The 12387-nt window shown below is 42.7% G+C and overlaps 1 protein-coding gene across 7 annotated transcripts in view; it reads right to left on the reverse strand.

The window, feature by feature from the left end:
• The window catches only part of LOC121278994 (zinc finger protein ZFAT-like), a 200713-nt gene that overhangs the window by 81281 nt on the left and 107045 nt on the right, over positions 1–12387 (reverse strand). The gene's annotated exons all lie outside the window — the stretch shown is intronic.

A 12387-nucleotide genomic window follows, 5' to 3' on the forward strand; every position in this document is an offset into this window, starting at 1 on the left:
GTGGAAACGCCGTGGTGCATCCAAAATGGTGGACGGGTCCTGGATCCGGAAGCCCCACCCCATATCCGTTAGACACCATTTTTGCCAGGGGGAATGGGTGGGTGGGAGGGATATGACTCCCACTTGTGGGAAACTCAAATTTAGCTAGGCCATTTGAATTCAGTGCTGATTTCAACTGGACCCATTTTCATTGCAGCAAGAGACTTGTCCCGCAGTCTTGGAGTTATGATTACAGCATTATTGATAGCTGGTTGCTTTCCACAACATACAATTATCACAGAGGGGAGGGGGTTGTAAATTCACAGTTTGATTGACAGCTCAAACAGGTTATTAAAGGACTTGCTGTCTTTGAGGTGGGATTATGAATACAACTCTGCTTGTTTTCAAAACGGATGAAGTACCTGAGATGATTTAAAATGTTTTGAATGGGTGTTCATGAATAAGAGTAATTTTTTTTATACAGTGAAGTCTATAATCAATATTTAGAACTATTTCATTTCATTTCAGCACGTCTTCTGAGTTCTGCTCATGTTGAATGCTGAGTGATTTGGCATGGACTGCGTAAGGGCAAAGGGTGGAAGGGGTCATGAGTTGGCACTAAGCTAACATGGGGACTACAAGGGGCCATGGCGGTGGGTGGGAGGGCTTCGGTTAGCATGAGTGAGTATGGGAGAGGGTAGGGGACGTTGAGGGCTAGCGGGCCTAATGTTTAAGAAAACAACTAGGAAGAAGTCCCAGAGAGCCAAAACAGGCCTTTTAAACAGCCCGCTTGAGCACTCGGCAGCCCCTGCGGCCACCTCCAATTTCCGTCTGTGGATGACTCCATCCTATACCCACACCCCTGGAACAATGCTATCACCATTTGGGGCACGTTTTCCCAAGGCGGGTGAGGTGAGTCGGGAAATTTCCCAACTCCTACTACTTGACTTGGGAGTGAAAATCCAGGCCATCATGTAAAATATGGGATGTGGAGGATGAATAGCAACATTACAAATCAAGTCTACCTTCCAGCACAAGTTGTTCTTTTATTCATTCATGGGGTATGAATGTTCCTGGTAAGGTGAACATTTATTGCACATCCCAATATAACTGCCAGCCATTTTAGAAGGCAGTTAAGAGTCAACCACATTGCTGTGGGGCTAGAGTCCGACCAAGTAAGATCAGATTTCTTCCGCTAAAGGATGTTAATGAAGCAGATGGGGTTTTACGACAATTCAGTAGTTTCATGACAGCCATTGCTGATATAAGCTTATCTTTTAATTCGAGATTTAATTGACCAAATCTAAATTCCTCAGCTGCCAAGGTGAGATTGGACTCATAACCTGGGATCGTTAGCCAACGCCTCTGGATTACTAGTCCAGTAACATAATCACAATGCTACCATACTCCATACAAACCAGAAACTACAAATCGCTAAGTTGCCTCTGACATTTTATATATATCTCTATCAGCATCTAATTGGGCCCAGCTAACTGAATGATTATGTATTGAATCATTGACTAAAAAATTATTAGTTGGAAAACAGTGAGTATAAGGCTGTAATTTAATGTCAGATTATATATTCACCACTTAAACCTTGTACTGCAACTGATGATGTCATTTAAACAAAATAAGTCCATGTTCGTTCCCAACTATTAACAGACATATAAAATGTTTGAAATATTATTGGACAGCATCAGATGAAAAAGGTTCTTTATCTGACTGCATTCATTCATTCTGAATAACTACTCTGTTGTATTCTCATTTAGTGTTAATGACCGCTTCCAGAAACAGAGGATGCCTTGGCCTCTCCATAGGCAGAAGGGACCTTAGCGACTTTGATGAGCCAAGCCTCAAAGCAGAACATGGCACAGAAAGGCAAGATTTCACCACATTTCACTATAACATGCCCTGTTGGGATCAAAGAGACCCTGCCATTGTTAAATTTCTCACAGTAACTTTGTATGTTCACAGAAAGACATCACTGTACACATTCTAGCTGTAAAATCCAATCTGTTGGTATTTTCCAGTCCTAGGCCGAGCTAAAGATGTGACATTATACAATAGCATTTTCCGAGTTCTCTCCTCATCAATTATTTTTTTTTTCTCTGGGGGGATATTAATTTGAGTTCCAAGAAGATCCTGGAAATTATTTAGTAAAGGGTCGACTGAGTTGCTGAGAAAGGTGTGGTAAGGGCAGCTTTTAACAGAAATGTTACTATCTGGTGCAACAGGTTCACCATATCCTCATGGGATTATGTTTAGAGATGATTTAAATATTTTGAAGATTAAGAAGGGAATTGACTAATTATCCAGCCAAATTGTGCACCCCAGTGAAGCTCATGTTAAAAACGTGGAAATTGGGAGTAAGGAGGAGAGTTAGGTAGAATGTTTTCAGTCAAAACGAAAGAGTTGTGAACCAAATTACCAGGGAGGACCACTAGGGGTGTATATAAAGTTCCAGCTGCAACTGGAAGCTCATTTTTTGAAACAATCTTGGTATGAAAAGAAAGGACTTTCATATAGCTTCTTTCACGAAGTCAAGACGTCCCAAAGCACTTTACAGTGAAGTACTTTTGAATATAGGCACAGCTGTAATGAAAGAAACACACCACAGGAAGGCCCTGCAAATAATGCGATAACTGAACAGATAGTCTATTTTATGGTGCTGGTGATTGAGAGAAAAATGTTTGCCAATACATCAGGTAAACTCTCCCACACTTTTGCAAGATGTGAGATCTTTTTCTGCCACTTAAAAGGATAGATCTGGCCTTGCTTTAATGTCACATCTAAAATAACAGCATTTCTGGCAGTGCTGCAATCCCTCAGTGACAATGAAGTGGCAGCTAGTTTAAGTGCTCGAAGGTCGGAGGCTTAAACCCATGACGTTCTAACTCAGAGGTGAGTGTGCTGCCACCAAGGTATCTGGGACGTCCAACCTAAATCGTAATATTCCCTGCCAACTGTCCAGTGGACAAAGGTAGTACTCCAACTTTGCTGCACTCTTGTCCATCTTCCCACTGAATGTCCTAATGTAAAAGAATTCTGGACAAAAATGATTTTGCAATGTTATGGAAAAGCAATGTGTAATTTCTGAAAGCAGAAGGGACACAGACATGCTCCACTTCATTGCCAGAATGAAACGAATCTCTTACACACTTTTCACAGCTGTTTATCTTTCACCCACTTTCCAAGGTGAGGGATTAAACTCTAATTCAATTGTTTCATTTGGAACACATAATCATTTGCTAACGCTAGCCCCGAATCCAGCGGCCAGCTTCTTTATATTGCTTTTGTTCAATTTATCTCATGGCATGGGATTGCACGCAAACACACTTTTGAATAACAACACCTCCCTTATCCCAGGGGGAGACAAAAATCAGCTTTGGGTGTTGGTGCAGAAGAGGACTGTAACGCTCTGCTGCTCTATTAGCCTGATTTAAAAATTATTATTCATTTGCTGGATACCGATATTACTGGCAAAGCTTACATTTATTGCCTATCCACAGTTTCTTTAGAGACAGTAGTGGTAGGCCTTCTTCTTGAACTGCTCCAATCCCTGTCAGTACAGTATTCCCACAATGGTGGCAACTCACACATGAATGGCAGACTCTTGGAATACATGTAATAACAAGGCCCCTGTTAAAGCAGGTTATAAGTGTGTTTGATGAAGATGTTCTTTATTCAGATACATAGGATTCCTATTCTGATATAAATCTAACGTTAGCTGCAGGACAGTTAAAAAGAAAGAAAGATTTGCATTTATATAGCGCTTTTCATGACCACCAGACATCTCAACGTACTTTACAGAAAATGAAGGACTTTTTGAGGTATATTCACTGTTGTAATGTAGCAAATGGGGCAACCAATTATTGCTCAGAAAATTCCCACAAACAGCAATGTTATAATGACCAGATAACCTGTTTTTTGTGTTGTTGATTGAGGGATAAACACTAGTCGGGACACTACCCTGCTATTCTTCAAATAGTGGCATGGGATCTTTTATCCACTCAAGGAAGCAAATGCGGCTTTGGTTTAACATCTCATCTGAAAGATGATTATTGGAATCTCTAATTAAGGTCAAAGAAATTTGAGCTGATGAAAGACAGCAAACACAGATTTTTAGAGGGCAAGTCATGTCCAATAAACCTGACTGCATTTTTTGAAGAAATATTTAAAGTAGTCAACGGGGGATTGTCTATGAACGTAGTTTATCTGGACTTCCAGGAGGCATTCGATAATGTTCCACTTAAGAGACTGAGATAAAAAACAAAATGCTGGAAAAACACAGCAGGCCACATATCCAAGTTTGCTGATGACATAAAGAATTGGTGGTAAGTACTGCAGATGGAAGTATAAAATTACTGGGAGAAGGAATAGATCTGAATGTTATTTCAATGGTAAAAAGCTAGGAACAGAGCAGGACAAAAAGATTTAGGGATCCACGTACATTGATCATTAAAACATAGTAGTCAGGTACATTAAAAAAGGCTAATGGAATGTTAGGATTTTAAGAAAAGGATACAGTATAAATTGTTGCTCACTTTGAAATTTGGCATTCTTACGTCTGTCTTGATGAGTGCAAGATGAAAAGCTTTGACAGCATGTCTGTGTTTTCAGTAATACTTCTTTATTCTTGTACTTATACAGTGGCAGAACTGGACAGAGTCAGCATGGATTTATGAAAGGGAAATCATGCTTGGCAAATCTACTGGAATCTTTCCAGGATGTAACTAGTAGGGTCGATGAGGGGGAGCCAGTGGATGTGGTTTATTTGGACTTTCAGAAGGCTTTTGACAAAGTCCCACATAAGAGACTGGCGTGTAAAATTAAAGTGCATGGGATTGGGGGTAGTGTATTGAGATGGATAGAAAACTGGTTGGCAGACAGGAAACAAAGAGTAGGAATAAATGGGTCCTTTTCCGAATGGCATGCAGTGACTAGTGGGGTACCGCAGGGATTGGTGCTGGGTCCCCATTTATTCACAATATATATTAATGATTTAGATGAAGGAATTAAATGTAATATCTCCAAATTTGCAGATGCCACAAAGCTGGGTGGGAGGGTGAGCTGTGAGGAGGATGCAGAGATGCTTCAGTGTGATTTGGATAAGCTGAGTGAGTGGGCAAATGCATGGCAGAGGCAGTATAATGTGGATAAATGTGGTAGCAAAAACAGGAAGGCAGATTATTATCTGAATGGCTATAAATTGAGAGAGGGGAATGTGCAACGAGACCTGGGTGGCCTTGTACACCAGTCGCTGAAGGTAAGCATGCAGGTGCAGCAGGCGATAAAGAAGGCAAATGGTATGTTGGCCTTCATAGCGAGAGGATTCGAGTACAGGAACAGGGATGCCTCGCTTCAATTATACAGAGCCTTGGTGAGACCACACCTGGAATATTGTGTGTAGTTTTGGTCTCCTTATCTGAGGAAGGATGTACTTGCTGTAGAGGAAGTGCAGCGAATGTTTATCTGACTGATTCCTGGGATGGCGGGACTGACATATGAGGAGAGATTGAATCGATTAGGATTATATTCGCTGGAATTCAGAAGAATGAGGGAGGATCTCATAGAAACCTATAAAATTCTAACAAGACTAGACAGCGTAGATGCAGGAAGGATGCTCCCGATGGTGGGGGAGTCGAGAACCAGGGGTCACAGTCTGAGGATATGGGGGAGACCATTTAGGACTGAGATGAGGAGAAATTTCTTCACCCAGAGAGTGGTGAATCTGTGGAATTTGTTAGCACAGAAAGTAGTTGAGACTGAAACATTGTATGCTTTCAAGAAGGAGTTAGATATAGCTCTTGGGGTGGAAGGGATCAAAAGGGTATGGGGAGAAAGCGGGAGCAAGCTATTGAGTTGGATAATCAGCCATGATCGTAATGAATGGCGGAGCAGGCTCGAAGGGCTGAATGGCCTACTCCTGCTCCTAGTTTCTATGTTTCTATAAACTATATCTGATCCTTTTTATTCCTAATCTCCACTCATTCTAATTCCTAATCTTCTGGACCAAGATTTTTTTTACTGTTATCCTTATGTCATCCTTTAAAAAGCGTAGAGAGCGAGGAGAAGTCATTTAAAAAGAGCAGGGAGACTTCATTTAAAAAGAGCAGGGAGACTTGATTTAAAAAAAATGAGGGGAATGGGGAGATTTCATTTAAAAAAGAGGGCAGAGTTTGTTTAGGTCTCAAGTATTTTTTTCACTCTCCTTTTTAAACATATCTTGTTTAGTATAAGATCAACACTGGGATGTAAAGAAATAAATTATAATAAAGTGTAAAAGTCAGGGGATTCTTCAAGTTTAAAGAGCAGGGATACTAGAGTAATTAATTAATCAATTAAATAAAATATGAAAGTGATGGCAGGATGGGTGATGTGTTGCTGCTGCAGTATGTGGGTTCTGCTGGACACCAAGGTGATCCAGAGCCAACACATCTATAGTAAGTGTTTGCTTGAGGAACTTTGGATCTGAGTTGAGGAGCTGGAGTCTGAGCTGCAGACATTGTGCCACATTGGCGGGGGCGGGGGGGGGGGGGGGGGGGGGGGAGTTACCTGGACACTTTGCTCCAGGAAGCGGTCACCTCAGATGAGGCAATTTAATTTTGGTCTGTGATCAGGGATATGAGGGTGTGACTGCAGGTGAGGCAGGTATGGGGGCACAGGGGAGTAGCGTTCAAGGAGCCTTGGCCCCTGCAATTGCCCAACAGTTATGAGGTTCTTGCAAGCTCTGTGGACAAGAGTGGGGACTGCAGGGGGGATGAGTGAACTGACCACTGCACTGTGGTACAGGGAGCCATTCAAGTGGGGGGAGGAAATAGTCGTGGTAGGGAACAGTATAATTAAGGGGGGTAGTTACTGTTCTCTGCAGCCGTGAGCAATAGTCTGGAAGGCTAAGTTGCCTGTCCGGTGCCAGGATTAAGGACATCACCTCAGGACTGGAGAGGAACTTGGTGTGGGAGGGGAGGGATCCAGTTGTCGTTGTTCATGTTTGTACCAACGACATTGGTAGGACTAGAAAGGAGGTTGTGCTGAAAGAATTTGAACAGTTAGGAACTAAATTAAAAAGCAGAACCTCCAAGGTAATAATCTCAGGATTACTACCAATACCACGGGCAAACTGGCATAGGGCAAATAAGTCAAGGAGATAAATGTGTGGAACAAAGATTGGTGTGGGAGGAATGGGTTTCAGTTCATGGGGCACTGGCACTAGTACTGGGGTAGAAGGGAGCTGTTCCCGAGGGACAGGCTTCACTTGAACCGTGCTGGGACCAGTGTCCTGGCGAATCGAATCTATAGAGAAGGCTTTAAACTAAATAGAGTTGGGGGGGCGGGGAGATGGGGGGCTGGCTCTGGAAAGGAGATACATAGGCTTACAAATCAAAAGGATATGGCAGCATTGCTGGGCAGCTATTTAGGTAATGATACCCAGGGTGTGACAGGAAGGGACAGAGTGTACAAACGTAATAAAGAGCAGCAAATAGGGTCAAAGGGAGTAAAAATGGTAAAAAGGCAAAATTAATGGCTCTTTACTTGAATGCATGTAGTATGCGTAACAAAATAAATGAATTAACAGCACAAATAGAGGTTAATGGGTATGATCCTATAGGCATTACGGAAATATGGTTACAAGGAGATCAAAGTTGGGAACTAATTATTCAGGCTATATGACTTTTTGAAAGGACAGGCAGGAAAGAATGGATGGCAGGGTAGCTTTGTTAGTTGTTAGAATAAGTACAATTGCAAGAAATGATCTTGGATCGAAAGATGTAGAATCCATGTAGATGTGGAATAAGAATTAACAAGGAGAAGATGACTCTGGTGGGAGCAGTCTATAGGCCCTCTAATAGTAGCTATACTGTAGGACAGTGATATTGTACCTACACCACATGGACTGCAGCAGTTCAAGAAGGTAACTCACCATCACATTCTCAAGGTCAATTAGGGATGAGCAATAAATACTGGCCCATCCAGCGAAGCCCACATCCCATGAACGAGTAAAAACAAAAATCAGGGATAATGAAAGCATGTAAAAAAGGCAGGACATTGATCATGGATGACTTTATTCTTCATGTTGATTGGGAAAATCAAATTGGCAGAGGTAGCCACGAGCAAGAAATCATAGAGCATATTCAGGACAATTTCCTAAAACTGTATGTTGTGGATCCAACCAGGGATCAGGCTATTTTGGATCTGGAAAGTCTAATGAAGCAGGTTTAATAAATCATCTCAGAGTAAAAGATCCCTTAGGAAACAGTGACCATAAAATGGTAGAATTTAACATTCAGTTTCAGAGTGAGAAACTTGGGTCAGAAACAACTGTGTTAAACTTAAATAAGGGTAATTACAAAGGAATGAGGGCAGAGTTGGCTGGAGTGGACTTGGAAAGGAGTTTAGCAAAAAAGATAGCTGATGAACAATGGTAGACGTTTAAGAAAATAGTTAATGGCTCACAGCAAAAATCTGTCACTGTGAGGAAAAAGGATTCTAAGAAGGGAATAAACCAACCATGGATAACAAAGGAAGTTGAGGATATTATCAAGTTGAAAAAAAAAACATACAATGTGGCAAAGACTTGTGGTAAGCCAAAGGATTGGGAAAGTTTTAAAAAGCAAGACAAGATGACCAAAAAATAATAGAGGGAGAAAATAAACTTTGAGTGTAAACTAGCAAGTAATATAAAAAAATGATAGTAAGAGTTTCTTTAAATATGTAAACAGGAAGAGAGAGGCCAAAATGAACATAGGCCCCTTAGAGAACAAGGCTGGGTAAATAATAATGGGGAAACAGGAGATGGCAGAGGAGTTGAATAAATACTTTGCATCAGTCTTCATGGTAAAAGACACAAATAGCATTCCAAAATTACTAAATAATAAAGGGGCAAAAGCGGGGGAGGAAATAAATATAATAACAATCATAGATAGAGTACTAAGGAAACTAATGGGGCTAAAGGCCAATAAGTCCCCCAGACTTAATGTATTGCATCCTAGGATATTAAAGGAAGTAGTTATAGAGATAGTGGATGCACTGGTAGTAATCTACCAAGAATTATTAGATTCTTGGAAAGTCCCATAGGATTGGAAAACTGCCAATGTAACACCCTTATTCAAAAAGGGAGGGAGACAAATAATGGGTAACTATAGGCCAGGTAGCTTAACATCTGTCATTGGGAAAATATTGGAGTCTATTATAAAGGATGTAATAGCAGAGCATGTTTCCCCATTATTATTTACCCAGCCTTGTTCTCTGAGGGGCCTATGTTCACTTTGGCCTCTCTCTTCCTGTTTACATATTTAAAGAAACTCTTACTATCATTTTTTTATATTACTTGCTAGTTTACCCTCAAAGTTTATTTTCTCCCTCTATTATTTTTTGGTCATCTTGTCTTGCTTTTTAAAACTTTCCCAATCCTTTGGCTTACCACAAGTCTTTGCCACATTGTATGTTTTTTTTTCAACTTGATAAAATCCTCAACTTCCTTTGTTATCCTTGGTTGGTTTATTCCCTTCTTAGAATCCTTTTTCCTCACAGTGACAGATTTTTGCTGTGAGCCATTAACTATTTTCTTAAACGTCTACCATTGTTCATCAGCTATCTTTTCTGCTAAACTCCTTTCCAAGTCCAATTCAGCCAACCCTGCCCTCATTCCTTTGTAATTACCCTTATTTAAGTTTAACACAGTTGTTTCTGACCCAAGTTTCTCACTCTGAAACTGAATGTTAAATTCTACCATGTTATGGTCACTGTTTCCTAAGTGATCTTTTACTCTGAGATGATTTATTAAACCTGCTTCATTAGACTTTCCAGATCCAAAATAGTCTGATCCCTGGTTGGATCCACAACATACAGTTTTAGGAAATTGTCCTGAATATGCTCTATGATTTCTTGCTCGTGGCTACCTCTGCCAATTTGATTTTCCCAATCAAGCAGAGTCAGCATGTCTTCGTGAAGGGGAAATCATGCCGCACAAGTTTATTAGAATTCTTTGAGGAGGTAACATGCTGGATAGAAAACGGGGATCCAGTAGATGTAATATATTTGGATTTACAAAAGGCATTCGATAAGGTACCACAAATAAGGCTACTTAATAATATAAGAGCCCATGGTGTTGGAGGTAGTATATTAGCATTGAGAGTTTTAGCTAAGTGATAGAAGACAGAGAGTTGGGACAAGGAGCCCATTTTCGGGATGGCAACCTGTAAATCGTAGAGTGCCACAGGGATCAGTGCTGGGGCCACAATTATTTACAATATGTATTAATGACTTGGATGAGGGAAGTGAATGTAATTTCGCCAAGTTTGCGGATGGCACAAAAATAGGTGGGAAAATAGGTGAGGATAACGCAAAGAGATTACAGATAGGTTAAGTGAGTGGGCAAAAACTTGGCAGATGGAATATAATGTGGGAAAATGTGAGGTTATGCTCTTTGGCAGGAAGAATAGAGGAGCTGAATATGATTTAAGTGGAGAAAGGCTGCAGAAAGCAGCAGCACACAGGGATTTGGGGGTCCTCTGGTCCTAGACTCTCGCTCAAGGGAAAAGAACCTCTCAGCGTCTACCCTGTCAAGCCCCTAAGAGTCTTACATGTTTCAAGATTGCCTCTCATTGGTCTAAACTCCAATGAGTACAGGCCCAACCAACTTAGCCTCTCATCATAAGAAAATCTCTTCATAAACCAGGATCAACCTAGTGAACCTTCTTTGGACTGCCTCCAATGCCAGTATATCTTTCCTTAGATAAGGGGACCAAAATTGTTCACAGTATTCTAGGTGTGGTCTAACTAGTGCCTTATATAGTTTTTGCAAGACTTCCCTATTTTTATCCCTTTGAAATAAAGGCCAGCATTCCATCTGCCTTCCCTATTGCCTGCTGAATATGCATGTTAGCTTTTTGGAATTTATGCACAAGGACTCCCAAATCCCACTGTGCTGCTGCCTTCTACAGTCTTCCCCCATTTAATTCATATTCAGCTCCTCTATTCTTACTGCCAAAGTGCAAAACCTCACATTTTCCCACATTATGCACAGAACTTTCTGAGCCCGCTGGCGGTGTGCAAGATAGGTGGCATGCATGGAAAATATGACACAACTTGCTTCACAACAGCGTGAAGGCAGGTCGCAATCATCTGCTCAGCCCACCAATGGCGGGTTGCATTTCCCACCATCAGTCGGCGGGGAGCTAATTATAATACATCAGTATATAATTCAAAGGCCATCCCACCAGGCTCTTGGAACCCTGCCATATCGTCCGTCTGCATCGGTGGGAAAGCACGCTGGCGTGCTCACAGCAGCATGCAGGTGATGTACACTTGCCGGCCTTCACTTTGGGGGAACTGAGATGATTGAGCAGCAGCGTTCTCCATAGCTCATCTGTTGTTTACAGGCCTCACGAGCACCAGGGGCAACTGATGCCTGGCCCTGGAGGTGACTGCTGAGGGAGCAGGGGTGTCCGGGGGAAAGTGCTGGCCAGCCTCGGAGGCGACTGCTGAGGAGGGACAGGGGGGTGTTCAGGGGCAAGTGCTGGCCGGCCTTGGAGGCATCCGTTGTCGGCTGGGGGGAGGGGTCAAGTGCTGCCCTGGCGCTGCATCCTGCGCACAGGCAATCGAGGTACGGGTCATGGTAAGCAAGGGAAGTGGCCATACTTTAGGGACACCTGTATAAACTGACCACGCCTCCGTAGCTGAGACAGATCAGGAGCAGCCACAGTGATATGATTGGGGTTGGGCTCCTATGCTACCCTCCCATGCAAGCAATGCGGTGGCACCAAAGGGCCACCAAGCCTCCATACCTTACCCTCGCGACTACCCCCACCTCCCCGGCACAGGCCTCGAGTCCACCACCACTTTATTGGACCGTGGAGCAGTTGGACTGCACACATTGTACAATCTCCTCGCTAATGTTGGCCATGTAGCAATCACTGCTGGAGGCGCTCACAGTGCCTTCCAATCTCAGCATCCTGGTATGGACCAGCGAGCCGTGGCTGGTCAGCGCCTAGCAACACTCAGGTCTATAGACACCGCCTGCCATTCCTGCAGATGACTGAGAACCAGTGTCGCCGACGACTGCACATGTCCAGGGACCTTGTGGCTCACATCTGCCACTTACTGCAGGACTTGGCGCCAAGGGGACATGGAGAACATCCACTGCCAGCGGCTGTGAAAGTGACCGCGGTGCGGTGCGCAATTTCTATGCCTGTGGCTCCTTTCAGGAATCTACAGGTGACCTCTGTAGGATTTCACAATCCGCCATCCACAAATGTATCCATGAGGTCACGGATGCCATCTTCTCCATGACAACAATCTTTTGCATTTCGTCCAGGACCGGGACAGCCAGGATGAAAGGGCCATTGGATTCACCCTGATTTCAGGATACTCATAGGTGCAGGGTGCGATTGACTACACTCATGTGGT

Source organism: Carcharodon carcharias, chromosome 6 (assembly GCF_017639515.1).
Source record: "Carcharodon carcharias isolate sCarCar2 chromosome 6, sCarCar2.pri, whole genome shotgun sequence".
NCBI lineage: Eukaryota > Metazoa > Chordata > Chondrichthyes > Lamniformes > Lamnidae > Carcharodon > Carcharodon carcharias.